We start from the raw sequence: 17,399 nt of genomic DNA on the forward strand, positions 1-17,399 counted from the left end.
CGCACAGCATGCGATCATGCAAATGGTGCATATCACTAATCATGGTAATATACTAAACCAACCTCTGGACATATAACAATGGGCACCATAGTGAATAGATCAAATCAAGATATACTGATCAATAAGGTATCAAACCTAGGTCCTGAACATGTGAAACATGGTTATATCACTACCCATGAGCATGATAAATCAGGTACAAGATCAATAAGAGATGCAATCAAATAACCAATCAAGCAGGTAACATGTATTGGGCAGTGATTAACCGAAACAAATATGAAACACAATTAATGCAACATATTATTTTCATTACTAAGCATATCAAAGACAATAAGTCAAAAGTACCCGCCTCCGAAAATAGAAAGGTCCAAATCTGACTCCGAGATACTCGTCTCGCGTCAAGGTCCTGTGGCATCAAACATAATGTCTAGTTTAGCTAATTTATCATACAACCATTAGCCAAACTAAATTCTAATCCATCGACCAACTAGGGTTAGCTTCATTAACCCTAATTACACCTTTAGATTTATTTCTAAACTTAAGTTAACAACTTTTTCTAACACAACTAGAAATCATCTACAACGAAGACCACAACCCTAAACCTTACCTCAAGTTCCACAGCTTTATTCAAGAACAAGAAGATGCTGGAATTGAAGAGTTACTGCCCCATTTAGGTTGATTGCTGTTGGAACAAAGAAATGCTGGAATGAGGGCTGCCGTTAAGGGTTGTTGGCTGCTGGAATTCTTCACTGTTCGGATCAAAAAGATTAAGAAATCAACTTCCAAACCACAACCAAATTCCATAATAACTTGAGCACTTTACCTCTTCCTTTACTGCCTGAAATGACCAAAAACCGGACAAAGCTGCCACTGGAAGCCCAAATGCCAGAAACTCAAGCCGATAACAAGGTGGTTGCTGGCACTCACGACTAGCCGACCAACGCTAGATCACAAGGGCAGTGGTGAGCGAAGGACACTGTAGGAGAGCAGTGTTGGCGATGGCTAGAGCAGAATGGGACGGCGGCGCTGCAAATCTAGGGCACAGTGTTGCCCTAGTCCGTTGGCGAGGAGAAGAGTTGGTCTGCACTGTGAGTTGCGGCCGGCGGTGGCTCTAGGCACAGAGGCGATCGGCGTTAGGCGGGAGGACTCGGCTTCACAGAAGAGGAGAAAAGGAAGAGGAGGGCTCGGTGGAGGGGTTGTAGGCTCGAGGTGGAGTAACCGCCGCCGGCGGTTAGGGCAAGGAGGAGAATGGCAGGCGGTGTCGGGATGGCTCGGGTGCGAGGAGGGGGCTAGGGCACGCGGGGAAGGAGTGAACGGCGACAAATAAAAACTGGAGGAAAAGAAAAAAAGCAAATAAAGAAAAGAAATAAAAGAAAAGCAAACTTTTCCTCGCTTAAACGGGTCGCCTAAACAGGCTTTTCCGGGCCCCATTTTTATCCCCGTTAACTTGTCCGTTCGAGCTCCGAAAATTTCCCGGAAAATTTCCAAAAATTCTGGAAAATTCCCTTATTAATATTCGCCTATTTTCGATATTTTACACTGTTCCAGTTACTTACAGCTTTGATCTTGCTTGGATCTACCATGACTCCTTCCTTGGAGACAACATGACCCAAGAATGTTACTCGGTCTAGCCAGAACTCGCATTTGGAGAACTTTGCATATAGTTGTTTCTCTCGGAGGATCTGCAGTACAATATTCAGGTGTTCGGCATGTTCTTCCTGGGTTCTTGAATAGATGAGAATATCGTCAATGAAGACGATCAAAAATTTATCGAGATATGTCATAAATACTCGATTCATCAAATCCATAAACACGGCAGGGGCATTTGTCACTCCGAAGGGCATAACTACGAACTCATAGTGTCCGTATCTTGTTCGAAAGGCTGTCTTTGGTATATCATCTTGTTTCACTCTCACTTGATGATAGCCGGACCTTAGGTCAATCTTAGAGAAAACGGTTGCTCCCTTCAACTGGTCGAACATGTCGTCGATCCGTGGAAGGGAGTACCTGTTCTTGATTGTCACGTTGTTCAGCGCTCGATAGTCTATACACATTCGCATAGACCCATCCTTCTTTTTCACAAACAGTACTGGAGCTCCCCATGGCGAGTGACTAGGGCGAATAAGTCCCTTGTCGAGTAACTCCCATAGCTGCTCTTGAAGTTCCTTCAACTCAGCTGGCGCTATCAGGTAAGGTGTTTTAGAGATTGGTTTAGTACCAGGAACTAATTCGATCGTAAATTCTATCTCCCTATCAGGGGCTAATCCCAGTAATTCATCGGGAAACACTTCTGGATAGTTGCATACCACCCTGACCTCTTCTAGCTTCTAGCCCCCGGTTTGACTTGTATCAACCACGTGCGCTAGGAATCTAGTACATCCCTTGTCTAGCATCCTCTGTGCCTTTATAGCTGATAAGAATCTTTCAGTTTCTTTCCTGGGTTCTCCAACGAATTCAAACATCGGTTCAGCTTCAGGTCGGAAGACTACTTTTCTCTTACGACACTCGATCGAAGCGCCGTACTTGCTCAAGAAATCCATGCCCAGTATAATGTCATAATCTTGCATGTCGAGTACTATCAGATTGCAGTAGAGTTCTCTGTCTGCGATTCGGATAGGTACGACCCGCAGCATATGATCCGATGGCATAACTTCCCTGGATGGTAGGGTTGTTAAGAACGTGTCATTTATTGTTTGTGGTGGCATATCTAATTTCTTCATAAATGGTATTGAGATGAATGAGTGTGTCGCCCCAGTATCAAATAATACTATAGCATACTGACTGAAAATAGGCAACTGACCTGTGACGATAGTAGAGGCACTCGCCACATCTTCTTTGGTAAGCGAGAAAACCCTGGCGTTCGTTGTCACTGGCGGGGCTTCCAATCTCCCTTGGCTAATCGGTGTTCCTTCAATAGCAGCTTGCATCTGGTGTAGCTGTGAGGGGGCACTCCTGTTCTAGTTATTCTGCTGGAGTGGTGCCTGAAACCGGGTAGTGCAGTCTCTGGCCAGATGTCCTTCCCCTCTGTAATTGTAGCACTTTCTTACCCTTGTAGCATACTCCGGAATGCAGCTTCCCACAAATAGTACACTGAGGGTATTTCGGTTGCTTATTCACTGGACCACCTTTAGCATTGTCCCATTGTTTCCCTTTTTCGGTAGGGGTCCCTTTCCAGCCTGTTCTGGTACCTAGAGGTCTCTGTCCTTCTGTTCGTGCCTGATTCTTATTCTCGTTCATCGCTTTCTGATAATGTTCTGTGATCAGGGCACTGCTGACCAGTTCCTCTGTAGTCTGCGGTCTATTAATTCCGCCGGCCACGTTCAATGCTATCTCGGGTCGAAGCATCTTCAGCATCAGTCTGACCCTTTCTCTTTCCGTGCGGACCAACTCTGGACAAAGGCGTGCCAGACGGTTGAAGCGCTTTACTGCTTCGTTCACTGATAAGTCACCTTGCCGGAACTCGGTGAACTCGTCGTAATGCCGGTTCGTCACTTGCATATGGAAGAACTCTTCAAAGAACTCTGTCTCAAAGTCCGTCCAGTTAATCAGATTAATTTGTCTCTTAGCCTTAACTCTTTCCCACCACATTCTTGCGTCGCCGGAAAAGCAGAAAGACACGCATTTGATCTTTTCTGATACGGGCCAATCCAGTAATTCCACTATGCTTTCCACTGTCTTGAACCAGGCCTGGGTGTCCCATCGCTCGCAAGTACCCGAGAAGTTCTTCGGCTTCAACCTTAGCCACTGTATCAAGTAGGTCTCCTGTCGGACCACTGGGGTAGGGGCTACTGGTGGTACTGGTGTAACTATTGGTATGACGGGCATTGCATTCTGATTTACTGGCGGGGTGGCAGGATTTCCTTGTTGACCTATTAAAGTCGTGATCAGTTGTTGTTGCTCTGTGATCTGACGCTGGAGGTCGGTGACTACCTGGGTCAGATCTGGTGGAGTTACTGTCTCGTCTGCTCGGGTAGTGCGTCTCCTAGCCATACTTATCTTCATTAATGACAATAAATTATCGTTATTCTGATCCAGGCTGACATAAGATTATTATCATTCCTATCCTACCATCATGCATACTTACACTAGAACTGTGACTTATCATAATCAAAAGAATAAGTAAACATGCATAATATTAAAGCATCATAAAAGAATTAAATTAAGCATATAGATTCTTACTTGGAGCGGCAGGATGGAGGCTTGACATGTGTGTAGTGAAAAGGCTAAAATCTGGCTCTGATACCAACCTGTAACGCCCCGCCCCTCCTGCTTAAGGGACGGGGGGTTACTTTACTTACTTACTTATTACATACTTGCATCTTAATAATCTTTTCTACTTAAAACAGCGAAAGTCTTGTTTATAGAAAAGGTCAAATAGCATACTTTACATGATTTTAAGTCATAACACCAAAAAACATGATTAAATGTCATGGAGTCATGAAACAATAACATAAACTAAGCATAATTCTTATTGAATAAAAGCAGGTCTTTCTCTCTTAGCCGAGCCACTACCACACACATCCTTCTTGCCCCTCCTGCTGCTCCCTTAGCTCATCCATTCCTTGCCTTTATCTGTGGTACAAGGAAAGTAAGTTATGAGCACACAAGGCTCAGTAAGACCCTTTCCTACTCACAAAAAAAACATATAGCATAGCATAATCACAAGGCATAAAGCATGGAGTCAAACTCATCATATCATATATAGAAGCATCATATCGTAACTTTCATAAACATAAAATATAGAACGTCCTATCATATCATGTCATATAAAAAAAAAACCTCAACTTGTATCATGTCATAAAGTACATCATGGCATATCGTAACATAATTGTAAGGTATCATGGCATATCATGACGTAATCATAAAGTGCATCCTAGCATATTATAACATAATCATAAGTATCATAGCATATCATGGCATAATCATAAAGTATATGTAAGATGACTTTCAAAACATGTATCATGAAAATATATGCAACATGTCTTTTGAAAACTTATTATATATACATACTTAAACATAATTTCAACATAAGGAGAGCCCCGGCTTGTACCACATACATAAATATACGCGTCCTATGTAGGTCCAAGGTAGCAAGTCTTGAATCCTACAAGGCATATATACTAGGCCCGTTTCTTAGTCCATTGACCTAGGGGCACTTAGGAGCCCATCCCTAACGAGGCCCGTTTCTTAGTCCATCGACCCCGGGGCGCTTATGGAGCCCACCCTTGGTACAAGTCATATAAAGTAAAGTAGCATGTCTTACATATCATGATTCTTATCATATCATGCATATCATATTTCTCAACATATCATAAAACATGCATAATTTGGGCACACAGCTCATCATAATAGCATGCATAATTTGGGCACACAGCACATCATAAAAACATACATAATTTGGGCACACAGCACATCATAATAGCATGCATAATTTGGGCACACAACTCATCATAATAGCATGTATAATTTGAGCACACAGCACATCATAAGAGTTATCAACATGCATAGATCATGGGCATACATAAATAACATAGAAGCATAGCAAGTTCTTATCATATCATGAAGCATGGCATGTGAGACACATGGGGATCATAATTAGGTCTCTAACCCTAATATCACATAGTGGCCGAAACATATGGTTGTAACTTAGGTTAACAATCAACATATAAGCATGCGAACCTTAAACCATTATCATATCATATATCATAAGGAACATCATGAGCATGTTTAGTTTAGGTTCTAGGTTTCCTAAGCTTATAAACTTGCCATGGCCGAATCTTATCAAGCCTTACATTTAGTTAAAAATCAACATACAAGCATGTGAACTCTAAACCAATATCATATCATATATCATGAGGAACATCATAAGCATGTTTAGTTTAGGTTCTAGGTTTTCTAAGCTTATAAACTTGTCATGGCCGAATCCTTTCAAGCATCATATTTGGTTAAAATCAACATACAAGCATGTGAACTCTAAACCAATACCATATCATACATCATAAGGAACATCATGAGCATGTTTAGTTTAAGTTCTTAGTTTCCTAAGCTTATAAACTTGTCATGGCCGAATCCTATCGAGCATCACATTTGGTTAAAATCAATATACAAGCATGTGAACTCTAAACCAATACCATATCATATATCATAAGGAACATCATGAGCATGTTTAGTTTAGGTTCTAAGTTTCCTAGGCTTATAAACTTACCATGGCCGAAACTTGTTAATCATGTAACTAGGTTTCATGTGGCATAAAAGCATGGCAAACCCTAAACCATTTTCATAGTATTTATTACAAAGAACATCATGAGCATGTTTAGTTTGAGTTCTAGGTTTCCTAGGCATATATACTTGTTGTGGCCGAAAGTTTATGGAGCATGAAATAAAATTCTAACCAACCTACAAGCATGAGCATGTCATGTTAACTTCATATCTCGTCTTAAGGAAAATTATGGCATGCTTGGTTTAGGTTTAAAGTTTTCCTAGGCCTTTAATCCTACCATGGCCGAATGTTTATGAGCATGAAATAAAGTTCAAATCAACATACAAGCATGAGCATATCATGTTAACTTCATATCTTATCTTAAGAAACATCATGGCATGCTTAAATTAGGTTTAAAGTTCTCCTAGGCTCTTAATCTTATCATGGCCGAAAGTTGAAAGGGAGACATCCTAAATCCAAGCAACATACAAGTATGAGAAATGTTAACAACTCTCTTATCATAGGGTACATATCATAAAAACAAAGGGAGCATGTTTAGTTTGAGTCTTAAGCTTACCTAGTTCTTATATTCATGCTTAGTCGAGAGTCTAGGATCATGAATCTAAGTTCTAACTAAATATTCCAGCATAGAAACAATAGATTAACCTCCTACCATAAGATACATGTTACAAGAAACATATTGAGCATGTCCTAGTTGGGTCTTAAAATTTCCTAGGTCTTTCTTTTTTTTTTGTCTTGGCCGAAAGTTTCATGAAGAACTCCTAGGTTTTTAAGCAATCTAACCTCATGGAAGAACATATGAACTATTGTACCACAGGTGAGGGGAAACTTACCTATTTTCGCTTGTTGTTCCTTAAGAAAATGATACCCTTGTGAGGAGGAAGAAGAAACTTTTCTTCCTAGTTTTCCCTTTTTGTTTTCTTCTTCTTGTAAGAGATAATCCTTGAGACTCCTTCTTGTAAATTTGTTTTCTTAGGGAGGAAACCTTAACTTGACTTTTGAGAATGAGGGAGAGGAGCTCTAAGTTTCGGTGGAGAAGGAAAAAGGAGGAGGAAGAAGGAGGAAGAAGAAGAATTAGCAATTCTCTTTCTCTTTTCTCCTCTAAATCCTATTTATTCATCATGGGAATAAATCATGTCCTTATTCATTCCCCCTTAACTCCTCTATCTCTTCCCTCTTTAATTCCCACGAAAATTAGAAGGAAAAGAGGGTAGGAAGGCAATTTGCCTTTTTCTTGCTCCCTCTCTTAACCAAGAGGAAGAGAAGGTAAGCAACTTGGTTTTCTCTTGCTCTTTTACTTAGTTCTTTCTTCTCACCTTTAACTACAATTTCCATTCCTTTCTATCCATCTCTTATTCATTATTCTAGTGGTTATCATACACCAATTTAACTCTATTATTTGTGGGAGGTTCAAGGTTCAAACCTTCACCTCTCTTTCTTTTTATTTCTATTATTTCTTTTGATTCCTCTTACTTTTATGCTCTAACGAAAAATAATACCCATATCTTATAATTTCGTCGGTGTTACAATATGCATTGATGCATTTATTTCTTGTGATTGTGTTTGCTGCATTTATTTGCTGCATATTGGTTGGATGCCTATGCTTGGCATGCATACAGGATTTCTATACCTCTCGGACTGTTTATCCTTGTACCAGGTCCTGGTTAGTACAATATTCTCCTGTTTATTTTAGTTTGTATTTACCTTTATTACGTTAGAAGACTGTACGCATGATTAGTGCTAGATGTTATTTCCTTACTATGTATATCAGTTGTTACTCGCTGAGGAGTTGACTCACCCCGTGGATATTTACTATTTTTAGGTTGATGCTGTCAGGAGAGTTCCAGTCGCTAGTCCCCTGGAGTCCTCGAGGATGTCTATTATCTTTTGGTGTCTTTTACTAGACTATGTTGGAAACTGTACTGTTTTGATATACTTGGATTTTATATGGACATTGCCGATGAGTTTTTATTTGGATTTGTTTTACTACATGCCTGCCTAGACGACAGAAGAGGTAAGTTGATTTTATCGTCGGATTTGAGCTTTATGAGTGTAGTTGAGTAGGGTTGTTTTTGAGTCATATTATCATTGTTCTGTTTGTTTACTATTAAACTGCGTGGTTGTGTCAGCTAGAGGCTGAAATTGATATAAACTGTGTGGATGTCTGTGTTATTGTTTTGTTTATTATTGTTATTATTTCAGCCACATGTGGCTGAGGTATATGGTGATGTAGAAAGTTTCAGATTATCCGTCGTACAGGGGAGATGCTGCCGAAATTTCTTCGGACAGAGACTCCTCCGGGGCATGACAATTTAGTGGTATTAGAGCACAGTTATACGATCCTTTGTTTTCATATTTTGGATATTTGGGATAACCTGATACTAATTTAGTGGTATCAGAGACAGTTTGGCGATACTTGTATGATTTTCGTGTGTTGGAGTTTCGAGATTTATCTGATACCAATTTATTGGTATCAGAGCGGGTTATGATACCTGCTTTTGGTGTTCTAGATATTTGGATATCTACCTCAATTTATATGGATTTTCGTTGGATTTCTCGTTCGGAATTTTGAGGTAAAATGGGGACTGGACAGCGACGGAACATCTCCAGACGACAAATAGGTATAATGTTTATTTTATGATTGTTATACTTGTAGTAATATCTGTGATATAATTTAACAGATATGAGGAGATCTATACGTATAGTTGCGAGACGTGGTGCTGGACGACCACGTACGAGGACCTTGGGATCTCTGGATATGCCAGAGATGCCTACTGTTGATGAGCTTGTCAGTCAGGGACAGACTCAGGGTACTGCGGGTGCATCGGGCTCTCAGACTCCGATAGCTCCCTTAGAGGTACCTACCACGGCTGCACCGACTGTATCCACCCCTACCGTATTTTCGGTACCACCAGGGGTACCATTGGCATACCCGACACCTGCTCCAGCGTAGCCTACGGCGTACTCAGACCACCAATTGGACATCGATAGATGTTGCAGGCGTCTACCATAGTCCTAATATCCCTTAATCTTACGGTAGATCTTTTAGTATTGGAAATGGTCGATTTTGATATTATACTTGGCATGGACTGTTTGTCAGCATATCATGCCACTGTTGATTGCCAGACGAGGGTGGTCACCTTCCGGCCTCCGAACCAACCCTCATGGAGTTTCACTGGTATCAGATACGACGACATCTCGATTATTTCAGCGATCCAGGCGCAGAAGCTGCTGTCTCACGGCTGTCACGGTTTCCTATTATCTCTGATTAGTACTGAAGACAGCAATAGTTCGCAGCTCTCCGACGTTCCTGTGGTCCGTGAGTACCCGGATGTGTTTCCTGAGGAGCTACCTGGTTTGCCTCCCAGAAGGCCAGTGGAGTTCGCTATTGAGCTGATTCTGGGAACCGCACTGACATCGAAAGCTCCGTATCGTATGACACCAAAAGAGTTGAACGAGCTGAAGGTTCAACTCCAGGAGCTTTTAGACAGGGGATTTATTCGCCCTAGTGTTTCTCCATGGGGTTCTCCAGTATTGTTTGTCAAGAAAAAAGACGGTACTATGAGGTTATGTATTGACTACAGATAGCTGAATGCAGTTACCGTCAGAAATAAGTATCCTATACCATGGATTGAGGATTTATTTGATCAGCTCAGAGGTACATCAGTATATTCCAAGATTGATCTGCGGTCCGGGTATCATCAGCTGAGGGTCAGATATTCTGATATCCAGAAGACAACATTCTGTACCAGATACGGACATTATGAGTTTTTGGTAATGCTATTTGGGCTTACCAATGCTCCAGCGGTGTTTATGGATTTGATGAACCACATCTTTCTGGAGTATCTTGATCAGTTTGTTGTTGTATTCATTGACGACATATTGATCTACTCGCGTTCTGAGGAGGAACATGCGCAGCATCTTCGCATAGTCTTGGAGACTCTTAGACGACATCAGCTGTACGCGAAGTTCAGCAAGTGTGCATTCTGGCTATCCTCAGTCGGTTTTCTGGGACACGTGGTTTCTAGCAGAGGTATTTCAGTTGACCCTCAGAAGATCGAGGCTGTCACCGGTTGGGAGCAGCCGAAGTCAGTTCTGGAGATCCGCAGTTTTCTGGGACTAGCTGGCTATTACCGACGTTTTGTCGAGGGCTTTTCTCGGATTGCTATGCCGCTGACACGCCTTACCAGGAAAGGCATGAAGTTCACGTGGTCCAAGGATTGTGAGACCAGCTTTCAGGAGCTGAAGTGGATATTAGTGTCGGCTCCGATTTTGGTTTTACCTTCTGGAGAGGATGGATTTGTGCTCTATACCGACGCGTCTCTTTAGAGTTTGGACGCTGTTCTGATGCAACACGGCAGGGTAGTCTCCTATGCTTCTCGACAGTTGAAGGAGCATGAGAAGAACTACCTAGTTCATGATCTGGAGTTAGCTGTCATCATCTTTGCTCTAAAGCTTTGGCGGCATCATTTATACGGCATTACATTTGAGATTCTCACTGATCATAAGAGTCTCAAATATATTTTTACACAGAAGGAGCTTAATCTCCGACAGAGGAGATGGATCGAGTTCCTGTAGGATTACGATTGTACCATTAGCTACCACCCGGAGAAATCTAATGTGGTTGTAGATGCACTCAGTAGGAAGTCTAGAGGGACTTTGGCTTGCCACCGAGTTTCAGTTACAGACTTGGTTCAGGGTTTCTCCGTGTAAAGCCCAAAAAATTCCCGAATTTATTTTAGAATTATTCTATGATTTTTCTGGAATTTTTAGATATTTTTTCGGAATTTTCCGAGTAGAGGAAGTAGCAAAAATAATTGGAACCATAAAATAGCTTAGGCGGGAATCGAACCCGAGACCTATGGTGTAAGGGATAATGTTAGTAACTAGTTGAACCCAGCAGGGCCGTGCTGAGAGAAAGGAGAAACGTTTATATTTATATTAGAGTTGGACCGGAATTACCACTTGATATAAATAGGAGGTTTAAGTGGGTTTGGTTTATTTTGATTTAGTTGGTTCGGCACATCTCCTCCCCTCCAAACCTCACGCCGACGCCACCCTCTTCTCTTCCTCCTTCTCTCGGTGCCACACCAAGAGAACTCTAGGGTTCTCCCCCTAGGGTCCTAAGTGCATCTTCCGGCGACGACTCCAACACGAAAAAGATTCTTCTCCGCGAGAGGAACGCGAGGACGTAAGCGGTTCGTCGAGAAGATCAGTTTTCCGGAAAACCTAGCGAATAGAATCGTAAGAAAACCTTGCGATTGAGGTAAGAAACCCCTCACCTACAGTATAATTGCTCTCGCTTGTTAGTTTTGGCGTTAGTTCAGTAGTTTTACAGTTTTCAGTTTTAGGGTGTGCTTTTAGTGCACACCAAGCATTCGGTAGAATGCTCAGTTCAGAAGGATGCACCAATAGGCGTCCTAACAGCATGTAAAATGTATTAGAAACATTTTACTCAGTTTATTATCAGTTATTACAGCTAATGGATCAGATATCCATTGGGTGGGCTCCCACAGTAGCCTCTAGGTTCAGATAACCTAGCTCTAGGTTCAGATAGCCTAGAACAGCAAAGTAAAATAAAACAGTATTCAGTATTTTACTTTTATTCAGTTGGCACTGTACTTGGATCAGATATCCATGGGCTGGACTCCCACAGTCGTCCCTAGGCTGTAAGGCGAATCGCTACAATACTGCTGTACTGACTGTGCGGAAAACTGAGCAAATTTGAAATTTGCTAAACTAATTACTGTAAAGTCTTAACCTGACATTCTAAGAGTATCTAAGTGTTGTACACATGCTAGGAGAGACAATCTATGCCTCTCGAATGTCCTGCTAGCTGTAATCGGACATTTCAACCGATCCGTGAGTCGATTGAGCCGTCGGAACGATTCACGGATCGTTCCAGCTAATACTGGCACGGAGGCACCCTCCTGTACGCAACTGGATCGGTCTACCGACCGATCCAGGAACACCCTGATCGATCGGAAGACCGATCGGTGAGCCTCTGTGCTTCTGCTGCGTTCTGTACGCAGTTGGATCGGTCTACCGACCGATCCAGGAGCGCCCTGATCGGTCGGTAAACCGATCGATCCACCAATCGATCGGGGTGTCTGATTTCGAACTGAAACTCGATTTCAGCACTGGTTCGTGCCAAAACCTCACACTACAACTATCTAATGTATAATAAACATTCTAGCAACATGTAGTAACAATTCTAAACTTAAGCTAAAGCAAGGTTTACTGATTCATGGCATTTTAACAACTTAAAGTGCATGAAGATATGAATTTCTAAAAGTTCTAATTGCTCAAACTTGCTAAGGTTCAAAAGTGCCTAAAACATGAAAACTGAACTAATAAACTGTAAAGTGCTAAAGTAAATGCTAAATCCCAAGAGGGTCTTTTATTCCAGTTCCTTCCACACACATCCTCATCTGCATTGCCCTCCAGCCTCCACTGCTAGTCCATTTTCCTTTTACCTGTATCTGCAGTATAAAGAAAATAGTAAGAAATCATCTACCTCACAAAAACATGCAACGATGCGAGTATGGTTTCAAAACATGCTATTTGAAAACTGAACTGAGCATGGCAACATGGCATGGCATACAAACATGTACTGAACTGATCATGGCATACAAACAAGCTGAGCATAGCATACTGTATCTGAAACTAAGCATACATACTGAACTAGTCATACATATACATCTAACTGGTCATGAACTCAAATCATGAAACTTAACTGAGATAATCAACTGAAACTGAAACTAAGATAGTGTTTCCATCACTGATTACATATTTGAAAAACTATATATAATAATAGATGAAAATACTAAACATGCTGCTGGGCCCTGGCAACTGTACTTACTATGCGCGCATCCCTACGAAACCCGGGATTGCAAGTTCTGAATCCAGCAGGGTTACTGTAAAGCTCGAAAAATTCCCGAATTTATTTTAGAATTATTCTATGATTTTTCTGGAATTTTTAGATATTTTTCCGGAATTTTCCGAGTAGCGGAAGTAGAAAAAATAATTGGAACCGTAAAATAGCTTAGGCGGGAATCGAACCCGAGAGCTATGGTGTAAGGGATACTGTTAGTAACCAGTTGAACCCAGCAGGGCCGTGCTGAGAGAAAGGAGAAACGTTTATATTTATATTAGAGTTGGACCGGAATTACCACTTGATATAAATAGGAGGTTTAAGTGGGTTTGGTTTATTTTGATTTAGTTGGTTCGGCACATCTCCTCCCCTCCAAACCTCACGCCGACGCCACCCTCTTCTCTTCCTCCTTCTCTCGGTGCCACACCAAGAGAACTCTAGGGTTCTCCCCCTAGGGTCCTAAGTGAATCTTCCGGCGACGACTCCAACACGAAAAAGATTCTTCTCCGCGAGAGGAACGCGAGGACGTAAGGGGTTCGTCGAGAGGATCAGTTTTCTGGAAAACCTAGCGAATAGAATCGTAAGAAAACCTTGCGATTGAAGTAAGAAACCCCTCACCTGCAGTATAATTGCTCTCGCTTGTTAGTTTTGGCGTTAGTTCAGTAGTTTTACAGTTTTCAGTTTTAGGGTGTGCTTTTAGTGCACACCAAGCATTCGGTAGAATGCTCAGTTCAGAAGGATGCACCAATAGGCATCCTAACAGCATGTAAAATGTATTAGAAACATTTTACTCAGTTTATTATCAGTTATTACAGCTAATGGATCAGATATCCATTGGGTGGGCTCCCACAGTAGCCTCTAGGTTCAGATAACCTAGCTCTAGGTTCAGATAACCTAGAACAGCAAAGTAAAATAAAACAGTATTCAGTATTTTACTTTTATTCAGTTGGCACTGTACTTGGATCAGATATCCATGGGCTGGACTCCCACAGTCGTCCCTAGGTTCAGACAACCTAGTAACCCTGCTGGATTCGGAACTTGCAATCCCGGGTCTCGTAGGGATGCGCGCACAGTAAGTACAGTTGCCAGGGCCCAGCAGCATGTTTAGTATTTTCATCTATTATTATATATAGTTTTTCAAATATGTAATCAGTGATGGAAACACTATCTTAGTTTCAGTTTCAGTTGATTATCTCAGTTAAGTTTCATGATTTGAGTTCATGACCAGTTAGATGTATATGCATGACCAGTTCAGTATGTATGCTTAGTTTCAGATACAGTATGCTATGCTCAGCTTGTTTGTATGCCATGATCAGTTTAGTACATGTTTGTATGCCATGCCATGTTGTCATGCTCAGTTCAGTTTTCAAATAGCATGTTTTGAAACCATACTCGCATCGTTGCATGTTTTTGTGAGATAGATGGTTTCTTACTAAGCTCTAAGCTTACAGATACTATTTTCCTTATACTGCAGATACAGGTAAAAGGAAAATGGACTAGCAGTGGAGGCTGGAGGGCAATGCAGATGAGGATGTGTGTGGAAGGAACTGGAATAAAAGACCCTCTGGGGATTTAGCATTTACTTTAGCACTTTACAGTTTATTAGTTCAGTTTTCATGTTTTATGCACTTTAAGTTGTTAAAATGCCATGAATCAGTAAACCTTGCTTTAGCTTAAGTTTAGAATTGTTTCTACATGTTGCTAGAATGTTTATTATACATTAGATAGTTGTAGTGTGAGGTTTTGGCACGAACCAGTGCTGAAATCAGAGTTTCTGATTCGAAATCAGAAACCCTGATCGGTCAGCCGACCGATCGGGAATGAGTTGGTGTCACTGGATCGGTCAGCCGACCGACTCAGACACGAACAGAGAGTTGGCAAGGGTTATGGATCGGTCAGCCGACCGATCCCGAAGCGAACAGAAAGCTAGGAAGTGCACTGATCGGTCTACCGACCGATCAGGGCGCTCCTGGATCGGTCGGTAGACCGATCCAGCTGCGTACAGAACGCAGCAGAAGCACAGAGGCTCACTGATCGGTCTCCCGATCGATCAGGGTGTTCCTGGATCGGTCGGTAGACCGATCCAGTTGCATACAGAAGCGAGGTAAGCTTATGGATCGGTCAGCCGACCGATCCAGAGGGTGCCTCCGTGCCAGTATCAGCTGGAACGATCTGTGAATCGTTCCGACGGCTCAATCGACTCATGGATCGGTTGAAATGTCTGATTACAGCTAGCAGGACATTCGAGAGGCATAGATTGTCTCTCCTAGCTTGTGTACAACACTTAGATACTCTTAGAATGTCAGGTTAAGACTTTACAGTAATTAGTTTAGCAAATTTCAAATTTGCTCAGTTTTTCGCACAGTCAGTACAGCAGTATTGTAGCGATTCGCCTTACAGCCTAGTCAGTAGAAGGCGGGTCGTTACACTCCGAGTTAGACCTTGAGGAGCAGGGACATACAGAGCAGGGTATTCTTGTTATCATGGTTGCTCAGTCGTCGATCAGGACGAGGATCCGAGAGGTCCAGGCTGGTGATCAGCATTTGCAGTTCATTGGTAGTCAGATAGCTTCCGGGCAGCAGACCGAGTTCACATGAGACGAGGAGGGTATTATATACTTCCGAGGCAGATTATGCGTACCTCAGTCTCATCCGGTCTTACAGGAGCTACTTCAGGAGGCTCATCGCTCTCGATTTACGATCCATCCAGGCGGGACCCGTATGTATCGAGACTTGGGGCGTTCCTATTGGTGGAACGGTATGAAGAAAGACATCGCGGAATTTGTAGCCAGATGTCTTGTGTGTCAGCAGGTGAAGGCTGAGCACCAAAGACCTGCCGGATTACTTCAGAGGATTCCTATTCCTGAGTGGAAAAGGGAACATATTACTATGGACTTTGTGGTGGGATTGCCGAGGACACGACGAGGCCATGACGCGATTTGGGTAATCGTTGATAGATTAACCAAATTCGCGCACTTTTTAGCGATTCGGAGGACTGATCCCCTGGATCGATTGCCAGGAGATCATCAGATTACATGGTGTTCCTTTGACTATCATTTCGGATAGAGACCCCCGGTTCACGTCTCGTTTCTGGCAGAGTCTGCAGCAGGCCTTGGGCACGCAGCTCCGATTTAGTACAGCTTTCCATCCGTAGATAGATGGACAGTCAAAGCGGACCATTCAGACTTTAGAGGACCTGCTGAGGTCGTGTGTTATGGATTTCAGAGGCAGTTGGGAGGACCACTTGCCATTGGTAGAGTTCGCCTACAACAACAGCTTTCATTCGGCTATCCAGATGGCACCGTTTGAGGCGTTGTATGGTAGGCCTTGTCGGACACCCACCCTTTGGGATGAGGTTGGAGAGGCCCAGCTGTTGGGACCTCATAGAACTCAGTAGGAGGCAGAGTTGGTTCGTATTATCAGATGGAGGATGTTAGAGGCACAGGACCGCCAGAAGAGTTATGCAGATCGGAGACGCAGACCCTTGGAGTTCTCTACAGGCGACCATGTTTTTCTACGAGTTTCACCCACGAAAGGGGTGAAAAGATTTGGCCTCAGAGGTAAGCTAGCTCCGCGGTACATTGGCCCTTTCGAGATCTTGGAGAGGATCGGAGCGGTAGCTTACCGACTGGCACTACCACCGTCCCTGGCAGGCGTGCACGATGTATTCCACGTATCTATGCTGAGGAGATACATTCCCGACCCGACACATGTGCTGACAGATGTCTCAGTTCCCGTTCAGCCTGACGTCACTTATGAGGAGGTTCCGGTACGGATTCTGGAGCGGAAAGAGCGTCAGTTGCGGAACAAGACTATCCGACTGGTTAAAGTTGGATGGCAGCACCATTAAGATGAGGAGGCTACTTGGGAGCTCGAGGATACGGTCCGAGCTTGATAGTCCCATCTTTTCACTTGAGGTATGTGATTTAATTTACCGTTCAGCATTTATACTATTTATCTGTTGTTAATATTTGCTAATGGTAGATAACGAAATTTGGGGACCAAATTTTTATTAGTGGGGGAGAATGTAAAATATCGAAAATGGCAAATAATAATAAGGGAATTTTTGGGAATTTTTCGGAGCTTGTATAGACGAGTTAACGGGGATAAAATTTAGATCCCGGGGAAGGTCTGTTTAGGCTACCCCATTTAAGCTAGGAAATGTTTATATTTATATTTCTTTTTTCTTTTATTTTCTTTATTTTCTTCGTTTCTTTTCTTTCTCTGTCGAAGCTCTCGCGCCCGAATCCCTCTCCCCTTGCCCTTACCAGCGCCGCGGTAGTTCCCTTCTCCTCACAATTTAAGCCGT

The 17,399-nt window shown here is 42.5% G+C and overlaps 1 long non-coding RNA gene across 1 annotated transcript; it reads right to left on the bottom strand.

Moving 5' to 3' along the window:
• Positions 1–376: 376 nt before the first annotated feature.
• LOC121982838 lies at positions 377–957 on the bottom strand. The gene is made up of 3 exons (XR_006112285.1): positions 821–957; positions 605–746; positions 377–403 (listed from the first exon to the last, which is right to left on the bottom strand). It is a non-coding gene; the product is annotated as an uncharacterized LOC121982838 (long non-coding RNA).
• Positions 958–17,399: the final 16,442 nt, after the last annotated feature.

Source organism: Zingiber officinale, chromosome 5A, assembly GCF_018446385.1.
Source record: "Zingiber officinale cultivar Zhangliang chromosome 5A, Zo_v1.1, whole genome shotgun sequence".
Classification (NCBI taxonomy): Eukaryota; Viridiplantae; Streptophyta; class Magnoliopsida; order Zingiberales; family Zingiberaceae; genus Zingiber; species Zingiber officinale.